This window comes from Rutidosis leptorrhynchoides, chromosome 3, assembly GCF_046630445.1.
Source record: "Rutidosis leptorrhynchoides isolate AG116_Rl617_1_P2 chromosome 3, CSIRO_AGI_Rlap_v1, whole genome shotgun sequence".
Taxonomy (NCBI): domain Eukaryota; kingdom Viridiplantae; phylum Streptophyta; class Magnoliopsida; order Asterales; family Asteraceae; genus Rutidosis; species Rutidosis leptorrhynchoides.
In genome coordinates this window covers 526,469,003-526,485,695 of record NC_092335.1, presented here as the reverse complement: position 1 = coordinate 526,485,695, position 16,693 = coordinate 526,469,003, and the positions used below count along the sequence as shown (strand labels likewise).

Sequence of the window (16,693 nt, the reverse complement as noted above, 5' to 3'; positions counted from 1 at the left end):
GGCGCAAGAAATCGTGTAGGATGCACCTACAAAGAATTCACTGCCTGCAAACCTTTGGAATTTGATGGAACCGAAGGACCAATTGGATTGAAACGGTGGACCGAGAAAGTCGAATCGGTGTTTGCCATAAGTAAGTGTACTGAAGAGGACAAAGTTAAGTACGCTACGCATACCTTCACAGGTACTACGTTAACGTGGTGGAACACCTATCTTGAACAGGTAGGACAAAATACTGCTTACGCACTACCGTGGCCGACATTCAAGCAATTGATGAACGAGCAGTACCGTCCTAGAAACGAAGTCAATAAACTCAAGGAAGAACTTAGAGAGTTACGAACACAAGGGTTCGACGTTACCACATATGAACGACGATACTGTGTACCACATATGAACGACGATTCACAGAGTTGTGACTATTGTGCCCGGGAGCATTCGAAGATGAAGAAGAGAAGATCGACGCATTTGTAAAAGGGTTACCAGTAAGGATTCAAGAAGATGTAAGTTCACACGAGCCCGCTTCTATACAGAAGGCAATTCGAATGGCTCATAAACTCATAAATCAGATTGAGGGAAGAATTAAAGAGCAGGCGGCTGAAGAAGCCAACACGAAACAACTCAAGAGGAAGTGGGAAGAAAACGGTGACAAGAGTCACCAGTACAACAACAATAACAATTACAACCACAATCGCAACAACTATCCCAACAACCGCAACAACAATCGAAACAATAACCGCAATCCTAACAATAACTACAACAAACATCCCAACAACAACAATAACTACAACAACCATTTCAACAACAATAACAATCCCAACAACAACCTCAATAACAACAACGGCAACAAAAACCAAAAACAGCCATGTCATAGGTGTGAAGAAAATCACCAGGGGTTTTGCACGACATTTTGCAACAGGTGTAAAAGAAATGGTCATAGCACGACAAAGTGTGAGGTCTACGGACCAAAGTTTAACAGAACTAAGGGAGCAAATAATGCCGGAACAAGTAATGCCGAAACGAATAGTGTCGGAGAAAGTAATACGAACGCTGTTTGTTATAAATGTGAAAAACCGGGCCACATTATTAGAAATTTCCCGAATCAGGGGAATACTAATGGGCAGGGTCGTGGAAGAGTTTTCAATATTAATGCGGTAGAAGCACAGGGAGACTCGGAGATTGTTACGGGTACGTTTCTTATTGACGATAAATCTGCTTATGTTTTATTTGATTAGGGTGCGGATAGAAGCTATATGAGTAGAGAATTTTGTGCTAAATTAAGTTGCCCATTGACGCCTTTGGATAGTAAATTTTTACTCGAATTAGCAAATGGTAAATTAATTTCAGCAGATAATATATGTCGGAATCGAGAAATTAAACTGGTTAGCGAAACATTTAAGATTGACTTGATACCAGTAGAGTTAGGGAGTTTTGATGTGAAAATCGGTATGGACTGGTTGAAAGAAGTGAAAGCAGAGATCGTTTGTTACAAAAATGCAATTCGCATTATACGAGAAAAAGGAAAACCCTTAATGGTGTACGGAGAAAAGAGCAACGCAAAGTTAAATCTTATTAGTAACCTGAAGGCACAAAAACTAATAAGAAAAGGTTGCTATGCTGTGCTAGCACACGTCGAGAAAGTCAATTCCGAAGAAAAGAACATCAATGATATTCCCGTCGCAAAAGAATTTCCCGATGTATTTCCGAAAGAATTACCGGGACTACCTCCACACCGATCCGTTGAATTTCAAATAGACCTTGTACCGGGAGCTGCACCAATAGCTCGTGCTCCATACAGACTCGCACCTAGCAAAATGAAGGAACTTCAGAGCCAATTACAAGAACTTTTAGAGCGTGGTTTCATTCGACCAAGCACATCACCATGGGGAGCTCCTGTTTTGTTTGTCAAGAAGAAAGATGGTACATTCAGGTTGTGTATCGACTACCGAGAGTTGAAGAAACTTACCATCAAGAACCGCTACCCACTACCGAGAATTGATGACTTATTTGATCAACTACAAGGCTCGTATGTTTATTCGAAGATCGATTTACGTTCTGGATATCATCAAATGCGGGTGAAGGAGGATGATATTCCAAAGACTGCTTTTAGGACGCGTTACGGTCATTACGAGTTTATGGTTATGCCATTTGGATTGACTAATGCACCAGCTATGTTCATGGACCTCATGAACCGAGTGTGTGGGTCATATCTTGACAAGTTTGTCATTGTTTTCATCGATGACATACTTATTTGCTCGAAGAATGATCAAGAGCATGAAGAACACTTGAGAAAAGTGCTAGAGTTATTAAGGAAAGAAAAACTGTACAATAAGTTTTCAAAGTGTGCATTTTGGTTGGAGGAAGTTCAATTCCTCGGTCACATAGTGAACAAAGAAGGTATTCAGGTGGATCCAGCAAAGATTGAAACCGTTGAAAAGTGGGAAACCCCGAAAACTCCGAAACACATACGCCAGTTTTTAGGACTAGCTGGTTACTACAGAAGGTTCATCCAAGACTTTTCCAGAATAGCAAAACCCTTGACTGCATTAACGCATAAAGGGAAGAAATTTGAATGGAAGGATGAACAAGAGAAAGCGTTTCAGTTATTGAAGAAAAAGTTAACTACGGCACCTATATTGTCATTACCTGAAGGGAATGATGATTTTGTGATATATTGTGACGCCTCAAAGTAAAGTCTCGGTTGTGTATTAATGCAACGAATGAAAGTAATTGCTTATGCGTCTAGACAATTGAAGATTCACGAACAAAATTATACGACGCATGATTTTGAATTAGGCGCGGTTGTTTTTGCATTAAAGACTTGGAGGCACTACTTATATGGGGTCAAAAGTATTATATATACCGACCACAAAAATCTTCAACACATATTTAATCAGAAACAACTGAATATGAGGCAGCGTAGGTGGATTGAATTGTTGAATGATTATGACTTTGAGATTTGTTACCACCCGGGGAAGGCAAATGTGGTAGCCGACGCCTTGAGCAGGAAGGACAGAGAACCCATTCGAGTAAAGTCTATGAATATAATGATTCATAATAACATTACTACTCAAATAAAGGAGGCGCAACAAGGAGTTTTAAAAGAGGGAAATTTAAAGGATGAAATACCCAAAGGATCGGAGAAGCATCTTAATATTCGGGAAGACGGAATCCCGTATAGGGCTGAAAGGATTTGGGTACCAAAATTTGGAGATATGAGAGAAATGGTACTTAGAGAAGCTCATAAAACCAGATACTCAATACATCCTGGAACGGGGAAGATGTACAAGGATCTCAAGAAATATTTTTGGTGGCCGGGTATGAAAGCCGATGTTGCTAAATACGTAGGAGAATGTTTGACGTGTTCTAAGGTCAAATCTAAGCATCAGAAACCATCAGGTCTACTTCAACAACCCGAAATCCCGGAATGGAAATGGGAAAAATTACCATGGATTTCATCACTAAATTGCCAAGGACTGCAAGTGGTTTTGATACTATTTGGGTAATAGTTGATCGTCTCACCAAATCAGCACACTTCCTGCCAATAAGAGAAGATGACAAGATGGAGAAGTTAGCACGACTGTATTTGAAGGAAGTCGCCTCCAGACATGGAATACCAATCTCTATTATCTCTGATAGGGATGGCAGATTTATTTCAAGATTCTGGCAGATATTACAGCAAGCATTAGGAACTCGTCTAGACATGAGTACTGCCTATCATCCACAAACTGATGGGCAGAGCAAAAAGACGATACAAACGCTTGAAGACATGCTACGAGCATGTGTTATTGATTTCGGAAACAGTTGGGATCGACATCCACCGTTAGCAGAATTTTCCTACAACAACAGCTACCATTCAAGCATTGAGATGGCGCCGTTTGAAGTACTTTATGGTAGAAAGTTCAGGTCTCCGATTTGTTGGAGTGAAGTAGGGGATAGACAGATTACGGGTCCGGAGATAATACAAGAAACTACCGAGAAGATCATCCAAATTCAACAACGGTTGAAAACCGCCCAAAGTCGACAAAAGAGCTACGCTGACATTAAAAGAAAAGATATAGAATTTGAAATTGGAGAGATGGTCATGCTTAAAGTTGCACCTTGGAAAGGCGTTGTTCGATTTGGTAAACGAGGGAAATTAAATCCAAGGTATATTGGACCATTCAAGATTATTGATCGTGTCGGACCAGTAGCTTACCGACTTGAGTTACCTCAACAACTCGCGGCTGTACATAACACTTTCCACGTCTCGAATTTGAAGAAATGTTTTGCTAAAGAAGATCTCACTTTTCCGTTAGATGAAATCCAAATCAACGAAAAACTTCAATTCATCGAAGAACCCGTCGAAATAATGGATCGTGAGGTTAAAAGACTTAAGCAAAACAAGATACCAATTGTTAAGGTTCGATGGAATGCTCGTAGAGGACCCGAGTTCACCTGGGAACGAGAAGATCAGATGAAGAAGAAATACCCGCATTTATTTCCAGAAAATACGTCAACACCTCCAACTGCTTAAAATTTCGGGATGAAATTTATTTAACGGGTAGGTACTGTAGTGACCCGAACTTTTCCATGTTTATATATATATTAAATGAAATTTTTTTTTATATGATTAAGTGTTTCCAACATGTTAAGCAATCAAACTTGTTAAGACTTGATTAATTGAAATAGGTTTCATATAGACAATTGACCACCCAAGTTGACCGGTGATTCACGAACGTTAAAACTTGTAAAAACTATATGATGACATATATATGGATATATATATAGTTAACATGATATTATGATAAGTAAACATATCATTAAGTATATTAACAATGAACTACATATGTAAAAATAAGACTACTAACTTAATGATTTTGAAACGAGACATATATGTAACGATTATCGTTGTAACGACATTTAATGTATATATATCATATTAAGAGATATTCATACATCATAATATCATGATAATATAATAATTTAAAATCTCATTTGATATTATAAACATTGGGTTAACAACATTTAACAAGATCGTTAACCTAAAGGTTTCAAAACAACACTTACATGTAACGACTAACGATGACTTAACGACTCAGTTAAAATGTATATACATGTAGTGTTTTAATATGTATTCATACACTTTTGAAAGACTTCAAGACACTTATCAAAATACTTCTACTTAACAAAAATTCTTACAATTACATCCTCGTTCAGTTTCATCAACAATTCTACTCGTATGCACCCGTATTCGTACTCGTACAATACACATCTTTTAGATGTATGTACTATTGGTATATACACTCGAATGATCAGCTCTTAGCAGCCCATGTGAGTCACCTAACACATGTGGGAACCATCATCTGGCAACTAGCATGAAATATCTCATAAAATTACAAAAATATGAGTAATCATTCATGACTTATTTACATGAAAACAAAATTACATATCCTTTATATCTAATCCATACACCAATGACCAAAAACACCTAAAAACACTTTCATTCTTCAATTTTCTTCATCTAATTAATCTCTCTCAAGTTCTATCTTCAAGTTCTAAGTGTTCTTCATAAATTCTACAAGTTCTAGTTTCATAAAATCAAGAATACTTCCAAGTTTGCTAGCTTACTTCCAATCTTGTAGAGTGATCATCCAACCTCAAGAAATCTTTCTTATTTACAGTAAGATATCTTTCTAATACAAGGTAATACTCATATTCAAACTTTGATTCAATTTCTATAACTATAACAATCTTATTTCGAGTGGAAATCTTACTTGAACTTGTTTTCGTGTTATGATTCTACTTCAAGAACTTTCAAGCCATCCAAGATCCTTTGAAGCTAGATCCATTTGTCTCTTTTCCAGTAGGGTTATCCACAAAACTTGAGGTAGTAATGATGTTCATAACATCATTCGATTCATACATATAAAGCTATCTTATTCGAAGGTTTAAACTTGAAATCACTAGAACATAGTTTAGTTAATTCTAAACTTGTTCGCAAACAAAAGTTAATCCTTCTAACTTGACTTTTAAAATCAACTAAACACATGTTATATATCTATATGATATGCTAACTTAATGATTTAAAACATAGAAACATGAAAAACACCGTAAAACTGGACATACGCCGTCGTAGTAACACCGCGGGCTGTTTTGGGTTTGATAATTAAAAACTATGATAAACTTTGATTTAAAAGTTGTTTTTCTTGAAAAATGATTTTTCTTATGAACATGAAACTATATCCAAAAATCATGGTTAAACTCAAAGTGAAAGTATGTTTTTCAAAATGGTCATCAAGACGTCGTTCTTTCGACTGAAATGACTACCTCTTACAAAAACGACTTGTAACTTATATTTCCGACTATAAACCTATACTTTTTCTGTTTAGATTCATAAAATAGAGTTCAATATGAAACCATAGCAATTTGATTCACTCAAAACGGATTTAAAATGAAGAAGTTTTGGGTAAAACAAGATTGGATATTTTTTGATTTTTGTAGCTACGGGAAATATTAACAATTCTATACAAATCATATCCTAGCTAACTTATATTGTATTATACATGTATTCTAATATATTATGTAATCTTGGGATACCATAGACACGTATGCAAATGTTTTGAAATATCATATCGACCCATGTATATATATTATTTGGAACAACCATAGACACTCTATATGCAGTAATGTTGGAGTTAGCTATACAGGGTTGAGGTTGATACCAAATATATATATATATATACTTTGAGTTGTGATCTAGCCTGAGACGTGTATACACTGGGTCGTGGATTGATTCAAGATAATATATATCGATTTATTTCTGTACATCTAACTGTGGACAACTAGTTGTAGGTTACTAACGAGGACAGCTGACTTAATAAACTTAAAACATCAAAATGTATTAAAAGTGTTGTAAATATATTTTGAACATACTTTGATATATATGTACATATTTGTTATAGGTTCGTGAATCAACCAGTGGCCAAGTCTTACTTCCCGACGAAGTAAAAATCTGTGAAAGTGAGTTATAGTCCCACTTTTAAAATATAATATTTTGGGATGAGAATACATGCAGTTTTATAAATATTTTACGAAATAGACACAAGTAAATGAAACTACATTATATGGGTGAATGATCGAAGCCGAATATGCCCCTTTTGCTTGGTAGCCTAAGAATTAGTAAACCGATCTACTAATTGACGCGAATCCTAAAGATAGATTTATTGGGCCTAACGAACCCCATCCAAAGTACCGGATGCTTTAGTACTTCAAATTCGTTTTTATCATGTCCGAAGGATTTCCCGGAATGATAGGGGATATTCTTGTATGCATCTTGTTAATGTCGGTTACCAGGTGTTCACCATATGAATGAATTTTATCTCTATGTATGGGATGTATATTGAAATATAAAATCTTGTGGTCTATTATTATGATTTGAAAATATATAGGTTAAACCTATAACTTACCAACATTTTTGTTGACATTTTAAGCATGTTTATTCTCAGGTGATTATTAAGAGCTTCCGCTGTTGCATACTAAAATAAGGACAAGATTTGGAGTCCATGCTTGTATGATATTATGTAAAAACTGCATTCAAGAAACGTATTTTTGATGTAATATATTCTTATTGTAAACCATTATGTAATGGTCGTGTGTAAATGGTATATTTTAGATTATCATTATTTGATAATCTACGTAATGCTTTTTAAACCTTTATCGATAAAATAAAGGTTATGGTTGTTTTAAAAATGAATGCAGTCTTTGAAAAATGTCTCATATAGAGGTCAAAACCTCGCGACGAAATCAATTAATATGGAACGTTTATAATCAATATGAACGGGACATTTCAAAAGGTCATCATCAATCATCATCAAACAAAAGGTGTAAAGTAAGTTTCGTTTATGAAAGAAGTTTAAAACAAAGGCTGACTTTGGTCAGTCGCCACGACCTCAATACCTACTGAAATAAGGTGAAACCAGTGGCCATGGCTCCGTATATGAGTCCTTTATTTGTGGTAAAAATTCCAGAAGCAAACTCATCTTCGTTTGACCGTGGCGACGGTCTAAGTGCGAGTAGGTCAGAATTTTCAGCACAACGTTAAAAGACATAGTGACACTCGGAGGGCCATAAATCCTAAACCATAACTCGGATTAAGACGAGTCCTAAATGAAAAGTTATCTACTCGAACAGAGCTAACTTAAAATCATCTTTACAGTAGCCCAGGTTGTACTGATCAGACCCAGAACAGTAAAATATTAGGTTCCGGTGGGTCTTGGTGTTCGATGCTTATCACGGTTCTCATCCTTGATGCATATAGCTTCAAGTGTACAACTCGTTGATGTGTTTGCATCATCTTAACCAAGTTTTGACCATCATAACACTTGTGTAAGTCTAAGACATGTAGCACAACTCAATTAAGTGTTGTATGTAGTTTGATGAACCAAAGTTACATCAAAGTCTTAGATTTAACACATACATGAACTATAAAAGTAATATTGAACTACAAACTTGAAAGTAAACTAACTAATCAAGATCTTAAGATGTAGAACATAGTTCTTAGTTAGATCTTGAAGATCCAAGACCCAAAGGTCTAGATCTAAAGTTATTAAGATAAATCTAACACAAGTGTCTGAAGTTATAACTAAAAAGTTATACTTCCATGTTCTTGAACTTATAAAGTTAATTTTAGTTCAAGAAAAATGAGATCAAAGTTAACTAGTAACACTTGACCAACAACAACATGATTCATGAATTTAAAAAGTGCAAGAATGAAGTAATAGAACAAGTAACTAGTTCATTGTTGTTCATACTTTAAAGATTCAAGCCAAAGTCTTGATCTTTAAGAATGTAAACTTTTAAGTTTACAACATGAATTACAAGTATGACTTACAACACATGAACTTACAATCTTTTAAAATATTAGATGTAGAACATAAACTAGAGAGTTTAGCTCTTGTGTGTTCTTCTAAATACAAGATAATATGAAGAATTAAACTAAAAAGTTTGATTCTTGATAACTAGTAAGTAAGCAACAACAAGTAAGTAAACAACTACAACAAGTAACAAAACAACAATCAAAGACAAGTAATCAAACAAGCAAAGATGATGATGAAGGTGTATGTGTATATACTTCGGTTTTGCAAGGAAAAGAAGAGAAGAAAATGTTCATATTACTTACAAGTATTTGAGAGAAAAAGAGAGAAAAAGTTGAGAGAAATTGTGAAGTGAGTTTGTGTGTGAAAAGTGAGATGAATACAAGCAAGTAAGTAGTGTAAAAAAAAAAGATTTTGAATCCCCTTGTATCCAAAAAAGTCGACGGTTTCAATGGGGGGAGGGAGAAGAAAATTTGCCCACTAGATTATTGCATGTAAAGACTTAAAAAAAGATGTATATAAGGAAGCTTCCATGGGAACTAGGTATAAATGACAAGTAACTAGATTCCTTCACATAACTAATCAAGTTAATCCTCATTCTTAATACTTACATGAAAGTAGTGGGTTAATTAATCCATTTAAGTGAGTAGGGTGGGCTTCTAAGCCCATGTACAATTATAAAGCCCAAGTATGCTTGTAAGTAACAAATTAAATAAATAAGCCCAAGTAATTAACTAGTAACCTTAGTTAATTAAAATGATTAATAAAACTTAATCATGAATGTAAATAATATCTGAAAATATTATTCGTGTAATGTACGTATGTCACAAAGACGTTTCGAGCATTTAAAGTTAATCGCGGTAACAAGTAAATGTATGTAAATAATACATTCATTTAATCACAAGTATTAATAATAAATATTAATAATTAATCGTTGGAAAATCCAGGGTCGTTACATTACCCACCTGTTAAAGAAAATTTCGTCCCGAAATTTTAAGTTGAGGTAGATGGAGGAGTCGGGAAAAGGTGAGGATACTTCTGCATCATTTGATCCTCTCGCTCCCAAGTAAACTCAGGTCCTCGTTTGGCATTCCATCGTATTCAGACGATCGGAATCTTGTTGTGTTTCAAAGTTTTGATCTCACGATCCATAATTTCAACAGGCTCTTCCACGAAGTGGAGTTTGTCATCAATAGTAAGTTCTTCAAGTGGTATGATAAGTTCGGGTACAGCAAGACACTTCTTCAAGTTTGACACGTGGAAGGTAGGATGAACTGAGCTCAATTGTGCTAGTAGATCCAAACGGTAAGCAATGGGTCCAACACGCTCTAAAATTTCGAAAGGACCAATGTATCGCGGGTTCAACTTTCCGCGTTTTCCAAAATGGATCACACCTTTCCAAGGTGCAACCTTCAACATTACACGGTCGCCCACGTTGAATTCAAAGTCTTTACGTTTAACGTCAGCATAACTCTTTTGACGATCGCGGACAGTCTTAAGTCTCGCTTGAATCTGAGCAATCTTCTCCGTCGTTTCATGGACTACCTCGGGTCTGATGATTTGCTTTTCGCCTACTTTGGCCCACCAAATAGGAGATCAGCACTTGCGGCCATACAACGCTTCAAAAGGTGTGGCATTAATACTCGAGTGATAACTGTTGTTGTAAGAAAATTCGGCGAGTGGCAAATGCCTTTCCCAGGCCTTTCCGAAATCAATGACACATGCACGCAACATGTCTTCCAATGTCTGAATCGTTCGTTCACTTTGCCCGTCGGTCTGTGGGTGATATGCAGTACTCATGTTGAGACGGGTTCCCATGGCTTCTTGCAAAGAACGCCAAAATCTAGAAGCAAAACGGGGATCGCGATCTGAGATGATCGATAAAGGTACACCATGACGAGATACAACCTCCTTGATGTATAATTGAGCAAGTCTCTCCATCGTATCTGTTTCCTTCATAGCTAGGAAGTGTGCAGATTTAGTAAGACGGTCAACGATAACCCAGATGGTATCGTATCCGCCCACCGTCTTTGGCAGCTTAGTAATGAAATCCATTGTGATCCTTTCCCACTTCCATTGCGGGATTTCCGGTTGCTGAAGTAACCCAGAAGGTCTCTGATGCTCGGCTTTAACCTTCGAGCAAGTCAAACACTTACCAACATAAGTTGCAACGTCCTTCTTAAGATTCGGCCACCAATACTGTTCCTTAAGATCGTGGTACATTTTTCCCGCTCCGGGATGAATCGAATATCTCGATTTGTGTGCTTCATCAAGTATAAGGTTCCGTAGATCTCCATAAAGAGGTACCCAAATTCTTCCGGCATAACATCGAAGTCCGGTTTCCCTAACCTCGAGTCGAGAAACGAGGATGTTCAAGTGTTCGTGAGATATATTCTCCTCCTTGAGAGCCTCATCTTGGGCTACTCAGATCTGACTGTTGAGATTCGAATGGATGGTGATGTTCAGAGCCCGAACACGAAGAGGTGCCGTCCTCTCCTTTCGGCTTAAAGCGTCAGCTACAACATTGGCCTTGCCAGGATGATAGCGAAGTTCACAATCATAGTCGTTTAGCATCTTGATCCATTGACGCTGTCTCATATTCAGTTGCTTCTGATCGAATATGTGCTGGAGACTCTTGTGATCGGTGAAGATAGTACTTTTCGTTCCATAAAGATAGTGTCTCCATAACTTGAGCGCAAAGACAACGGCTCCAAGTTTGAGATCGTGAGTAGTGTATTTCCATTCGTGGATCTTCAGTTGACGAGAAGCATAGGCAATAACCTTTGATCTTTGCATCAGTACACAACCAAAACCACTTTTCGATGCATCACAATAAACAACAAAGTCATCACTGCCTTCAGGAAGAGATAAGATAGGTGCGGTGGTTAACTTCTTCTTCAAAGTTTGGAATGCTGATTCGTGTGCGGGTTCCCAAATGAACTTCTTTTCCTTATGAGTCAGCGCGGTCAAAGGACGCTCAATCAGAGAGAAACCTTCAATAAACCTCCGGTAATAACCAGCGAGACCTAGGAATTGGCGAATGTGCGTCAGAGTAGTAGGGCCTTCCCACTTGCTGATAGCTTCAATCTTGGTAGGATCAACCTTGATACCCTGGTCGCTCACAACATGACCCAGAAACTGGACTTCCTTCAACCAAAATTCACACTTGGAGAATTTGGCGTAAAGTTGCTCTTGCCTCAAGAGTTCAAGTACTAGTCGGAGGTGTTGCTTATGCTCTTCTTCACTCTTAGAGTAGATGAGGATATCATCTATGAAGACGATAACAAATTTATCCAGGTACGGCTTGCAGACACGATTCATGAGATCCATGAACACGGCAGGTGCGTTGGTTAGACTGAATGGCATCACGAGGAACTCATAATGACCATACCGAGTTCTGAATGCAGTCTTCATCACATCACTTTCCTTCACCCTCAACTGGTGATAACCGGATCGCAAATCGATCTTAGAGTAAACACTCGATCCTTGTAGTTGATCAAAAAGATCGTCAATGCGGGGAAGAGGATACCGATTCTTGATTGTCAATTTGTTGAGTTCACGGTAGTCGATACACATAAGGAAGGATCCGTCCTTCTTCTTCACAAACAAAATAGGTGCGCCCCAAGGCGAGAAACTGGGTTAGATAAATCCACGGTCTAGCAGTTCTTGTAATTGGCTCTGTAATTCTTGCATCTCAGAAGGTGTGAGTCGATAAGGTGCGCGAGCTACAGGTGCAGCTCCTGGTACTAAATCGATCTGAAACTCTACTGCTCTCGGCGGCGGTAATCCAGGCAATTCTTCAGGGAAGACATCAGAGAATTCGTTCACAATTCGAACGTCGCTCACATTCTTCACCTCGGTTTCTACCGTTTTCACATGTGCTAGGATAGCAAGACGTCCCTTCTTCATGATCTTTTGCGCTTTCACGCAACTAATGAGGTTCAGCTTCGAGATACATCTCTCTCCGTAAATGATCAGTGGTTCACCATCTCCTTGTGGTATACGAAGAGCTTTATATCCACAGATAATGTCAGCCTTTATCTTGGTCAACCAATCCATACCGACGATCACGTCAAAACTTCCCAGTTTGATGGGTATCAAATCAATTTCGAAATCTGCACCAGCTATGTTGATAATAGCTCCTCGACTAACATGGTCAACTTTCTCAAGTTTTCCATTGGCGACCCTGACAAGCATACTCTCTTTTAAAGGGACTAACGACCAATTAATCTTATCGCAAAAATGTCTACATACATAACTTCTATCGGCACCAGTATCAAATAGGACAGAAGCTAAAAGGTTGTTGATAGTGAATATACCTGTCACCAAGTCGGGATTCTCGCGTGCATCCCTTGCATTAACGTTGAAAGCTCTACCACGGGGTGGTCCGTCGTCTTTTCTTTTGTTGGGGCACGCATTTCTGAAATGGCATGTTTGTCCGCATTCGTAGCACTTTTTAGGTCCATTAGTGTTCGGCTTCCCATTCAAAGTGGTGACCTTGCAGTCCTTCCCGATATGCCTAGTCCGTTGGCACTTTTCGCAAACAACATTACAATACCCAGTATGGTGCTTGTAGCACCGCTTGCATTGAGGTAAGGTTCCCTTGTAGTTGGGGTTGGAGTTCCCACCATTGTTGTTTCCTTTGAAACCCTCATATCGTTTCGCCGGGTTTTGATCATAGGTCCTTCCCCTATCGTTATCCCATTTTCGCTTCTCACTACTACCTGCTTCAGACTTAGCCTTCTCCGGTTCATCGATGATGATTTGGTTCATTAAAGTATGCGCCATGCGCATCGCTTCCAGGACATTTGGTGGCTTGGACGAAGTGACGTTTCCCTTAATGCTCTTAGGATGTCCCCAGAAGTACCTTTCCATACGCTTGAATTCCGGGGTGACCATTGTCGGACACATCAGGGCTAATTCCAAAAACCTCTAGTTGTAACTATCAAGGTCGTTCCCAACAGTCTTTAACTGCATAAATTCAATCTCCATCTTCTGGATCTCGGTCCTAGGGCAATATTCCTCAATCAGGGCCCCTTTGAACTCCTCCCATGGAGTAGCAAACGCCTCATCAATACCTTTTGCTTGAGCCAACGTGTTCCACCACGTTAGTGCGCCATCAGACAGCGTGCATAAAGCAAACTTGGTTTTATTCTCCTCTGAACAGTTACTAACTCGAAACACAGATTCTAACTTCTCGAACCATCTAGTGAGACCAACCGGCACCTCTGTTCCACTGAAGTTGTGGGGTTTGCAGCTTTGGAACTCTTTGTACGTGCACCCATTACGAATGGGTTGAATAACCGGTGGTGGTGGCGGTGGAGCTTGGAGGTTTCTTTCTGCTAAAGCTGCGGTGACTCGCTCATTGATCATCTCCTCGATTTGGGCTGCGGTAGGTGTTGGTGTTGATCGTCCGTTGGCCATGGTGTTCTAAACAAAAATTTTGACTCAAGTCAAAATCCAGTATTCAAATAGTAATAATACAGTATATGGTAACCAACATGGAATCAACACATCACATGTTTATTAAGTAACTCATCCAGGTACAAATGCCACAGAATCATACAGTAACGTAAATAGAACACCGTACAAGAATTAAATAACGCAAAGTTCCATTCATTAATAATAAGTTGCATACATCTGTAAAGGTTCGTACAATACATAAGTGAAACATAAAACTACAACTAGATTACATAATGAAATCTACTACAAAAGCCCTACGGTGAAGGTGGGTGTAGGATGTCCAATACGTGGGACATCTGGTCCTCGAGCTCAGTTACCCGAGCATGGAGGATCTCTACCTCCCTCATCAGTTCCTCGACAGAGGGAGTGGGTGGGGCAGGCTGTGCAGTCGGTACGGGTGGTGCTGGTGGAGCTGGTGGTGCAGACGGTCCGGCTCCAAAAGTAGAGGCTTCGAGGCGGTAAGGCTTACGGATGAATGGATCAGCAGGATACGGCACAAGCCGCTTTCGGGCGGTAACCTTACGACGTCGACCAAATGCGTCAGTGAATGCTCGACCTCCGTTGATCCCGGGAATGACGGTACCATCGAAACGGTATCGTTTCTTTGGCGGGGTGGAGGGTGGCTGAACAGGTGCATCATCGAGGTCCTCCTTGTCAGAGTCATCGGTGGAATCCTCGACACTAGAGTCGTCTGAGGATGTGTCGTCGGATGAAGGACCATCAGAATCATGTGGAGGTGGCTGCACGGGTGGCTGTACAGGCTCTCCTCGGGCAGCCATCATCTGTCGGTATCTAAAAGGCGGGATCGGCACGAGTCGTCCATCAGGAGCACGTCGGCACCAATGACGATACTGATTACGGAATGGACCTTCCCCAAATTCCGTGGGAATCACAACACCACCAGGATGGTGCTGTGGCTCCTGAGGTACTGGGGCTAGTGGAGCTGGAATCTCCGGGAGGTCCTGGGCTCCGTCTGCAGTACTCACTGGGCCAGGCGCATGACTACTAGCTCCGGAGGACGAAGCGCCTGGGTCACTAGAGTGTGTCACCGACGAGATCGGTGGATCGGCAACAGTAGCAGGTGAAATGGCTGAAGAGTCTGAACTGCCCAAAACGATAGCAGGTGGAATATCCGACATCTGAATAAGGAAAAATAAATTTTCCATGTCAGTAAGTCATAAAGCAAGCACGTATTAGGCCAACAGTCTAAATCATGTGTAACAGTAAGTAGCATGGCAATAACGACAAGTATCATGCAATCGAAACAGATAATAGCATGCAGTAGTGAAATCATGTAATAGCATACGACATATAGCAGTAAAAGTAAGCGGCAGCATGCAGCAAGTTCAGCGGAAACAAGTAAACTAGCAAGTTGTAGATTAGTCCTATTAGTGAATCCTACTCGGGTCGGTCTTAGACTCACTAATGCAACCTAATTCCCTACAACCAATGCTCTGATACCAAATGTGATGCCCCGTACAAAACCATCGTGTACGAATCATCAACAACAGGATCATTACAAGGTCAAACACTATATGCTAACTCAAAATACATTTGCAATTATGATAAAAGGTGACGTCATAACTAACGTCGAATGTTTTACATCAAAAGTATGCTTTAACGAATAGAAGCATGGATAATAGTATGTGTCCCATAGGTCGTTACAAATCATAGTTTCAAAAGTAATAATGTTTATGAATGCAAGATAAACGGTCATGCGGTGACATCTCTAAAGCAGTGGGTGTCTACAGTAAGACTAGTACACAGCGGAAGCTAGCAACCTTAAGCACCTGAGAAAAACATGCTTAAAAATGTCAACACAAAGGTTGGTGAGCTATAGTTTAAGTATAACAGTATGTAAGGTAGGCCACGAGATTTCAGTGTTACAAAGAGCGTTTCAAAACAGTATGATAAAGTATATGTTTAACCGTGGGCACTTGGTAACTAACTTAACGTTTATACCCCCTGAAAGTACACTTGGCAAGTGCGTATGTTTACGAAGTATTAAACACTCGTTAAATGCTAGCGCGACTAGCCCGAGTGGGGATGTCAAACCCTATGGATCCATATCTAAGATTCGCGTTCACCGGTTCAAAAACCAATGACTAAATGTTACCGAGCTAAAGGTGTAACGACCCGTCAAAATCGCTATTGACGCGGCACGTTAATCATTTATTCCACAGTGAGGTTTTGACTTCTATATGATACGTTTTGATAAAATATTGCATTCATTAAAATAAGTGACTTTCTAAACATAGAAAGTTATAAACATGTGGGCAAGTGCTTAGGTATACGCAAAACCCCGAAATACATAAGTCTTTAATTTACAGGTTGACATCACAGTCCAATTATTTATTACACAACGCAGTTTTATTTTGAAT

At 39.1% G+C, this 16,693-nt stretch overlaps 1 pseudogene; it reads right to left on the bottom strand.

Annotated features, from left to right (window-relative positions):
* LOC139901902 (uncharacterized) overlaps positions 1-15,091 on the bottom strand; it is a 58,443-nt pseudogene extending 43,352 nt beyond the window's left edge.
* Positions 15,092-16,693: the final 1,602 nt, after the last annotated feature.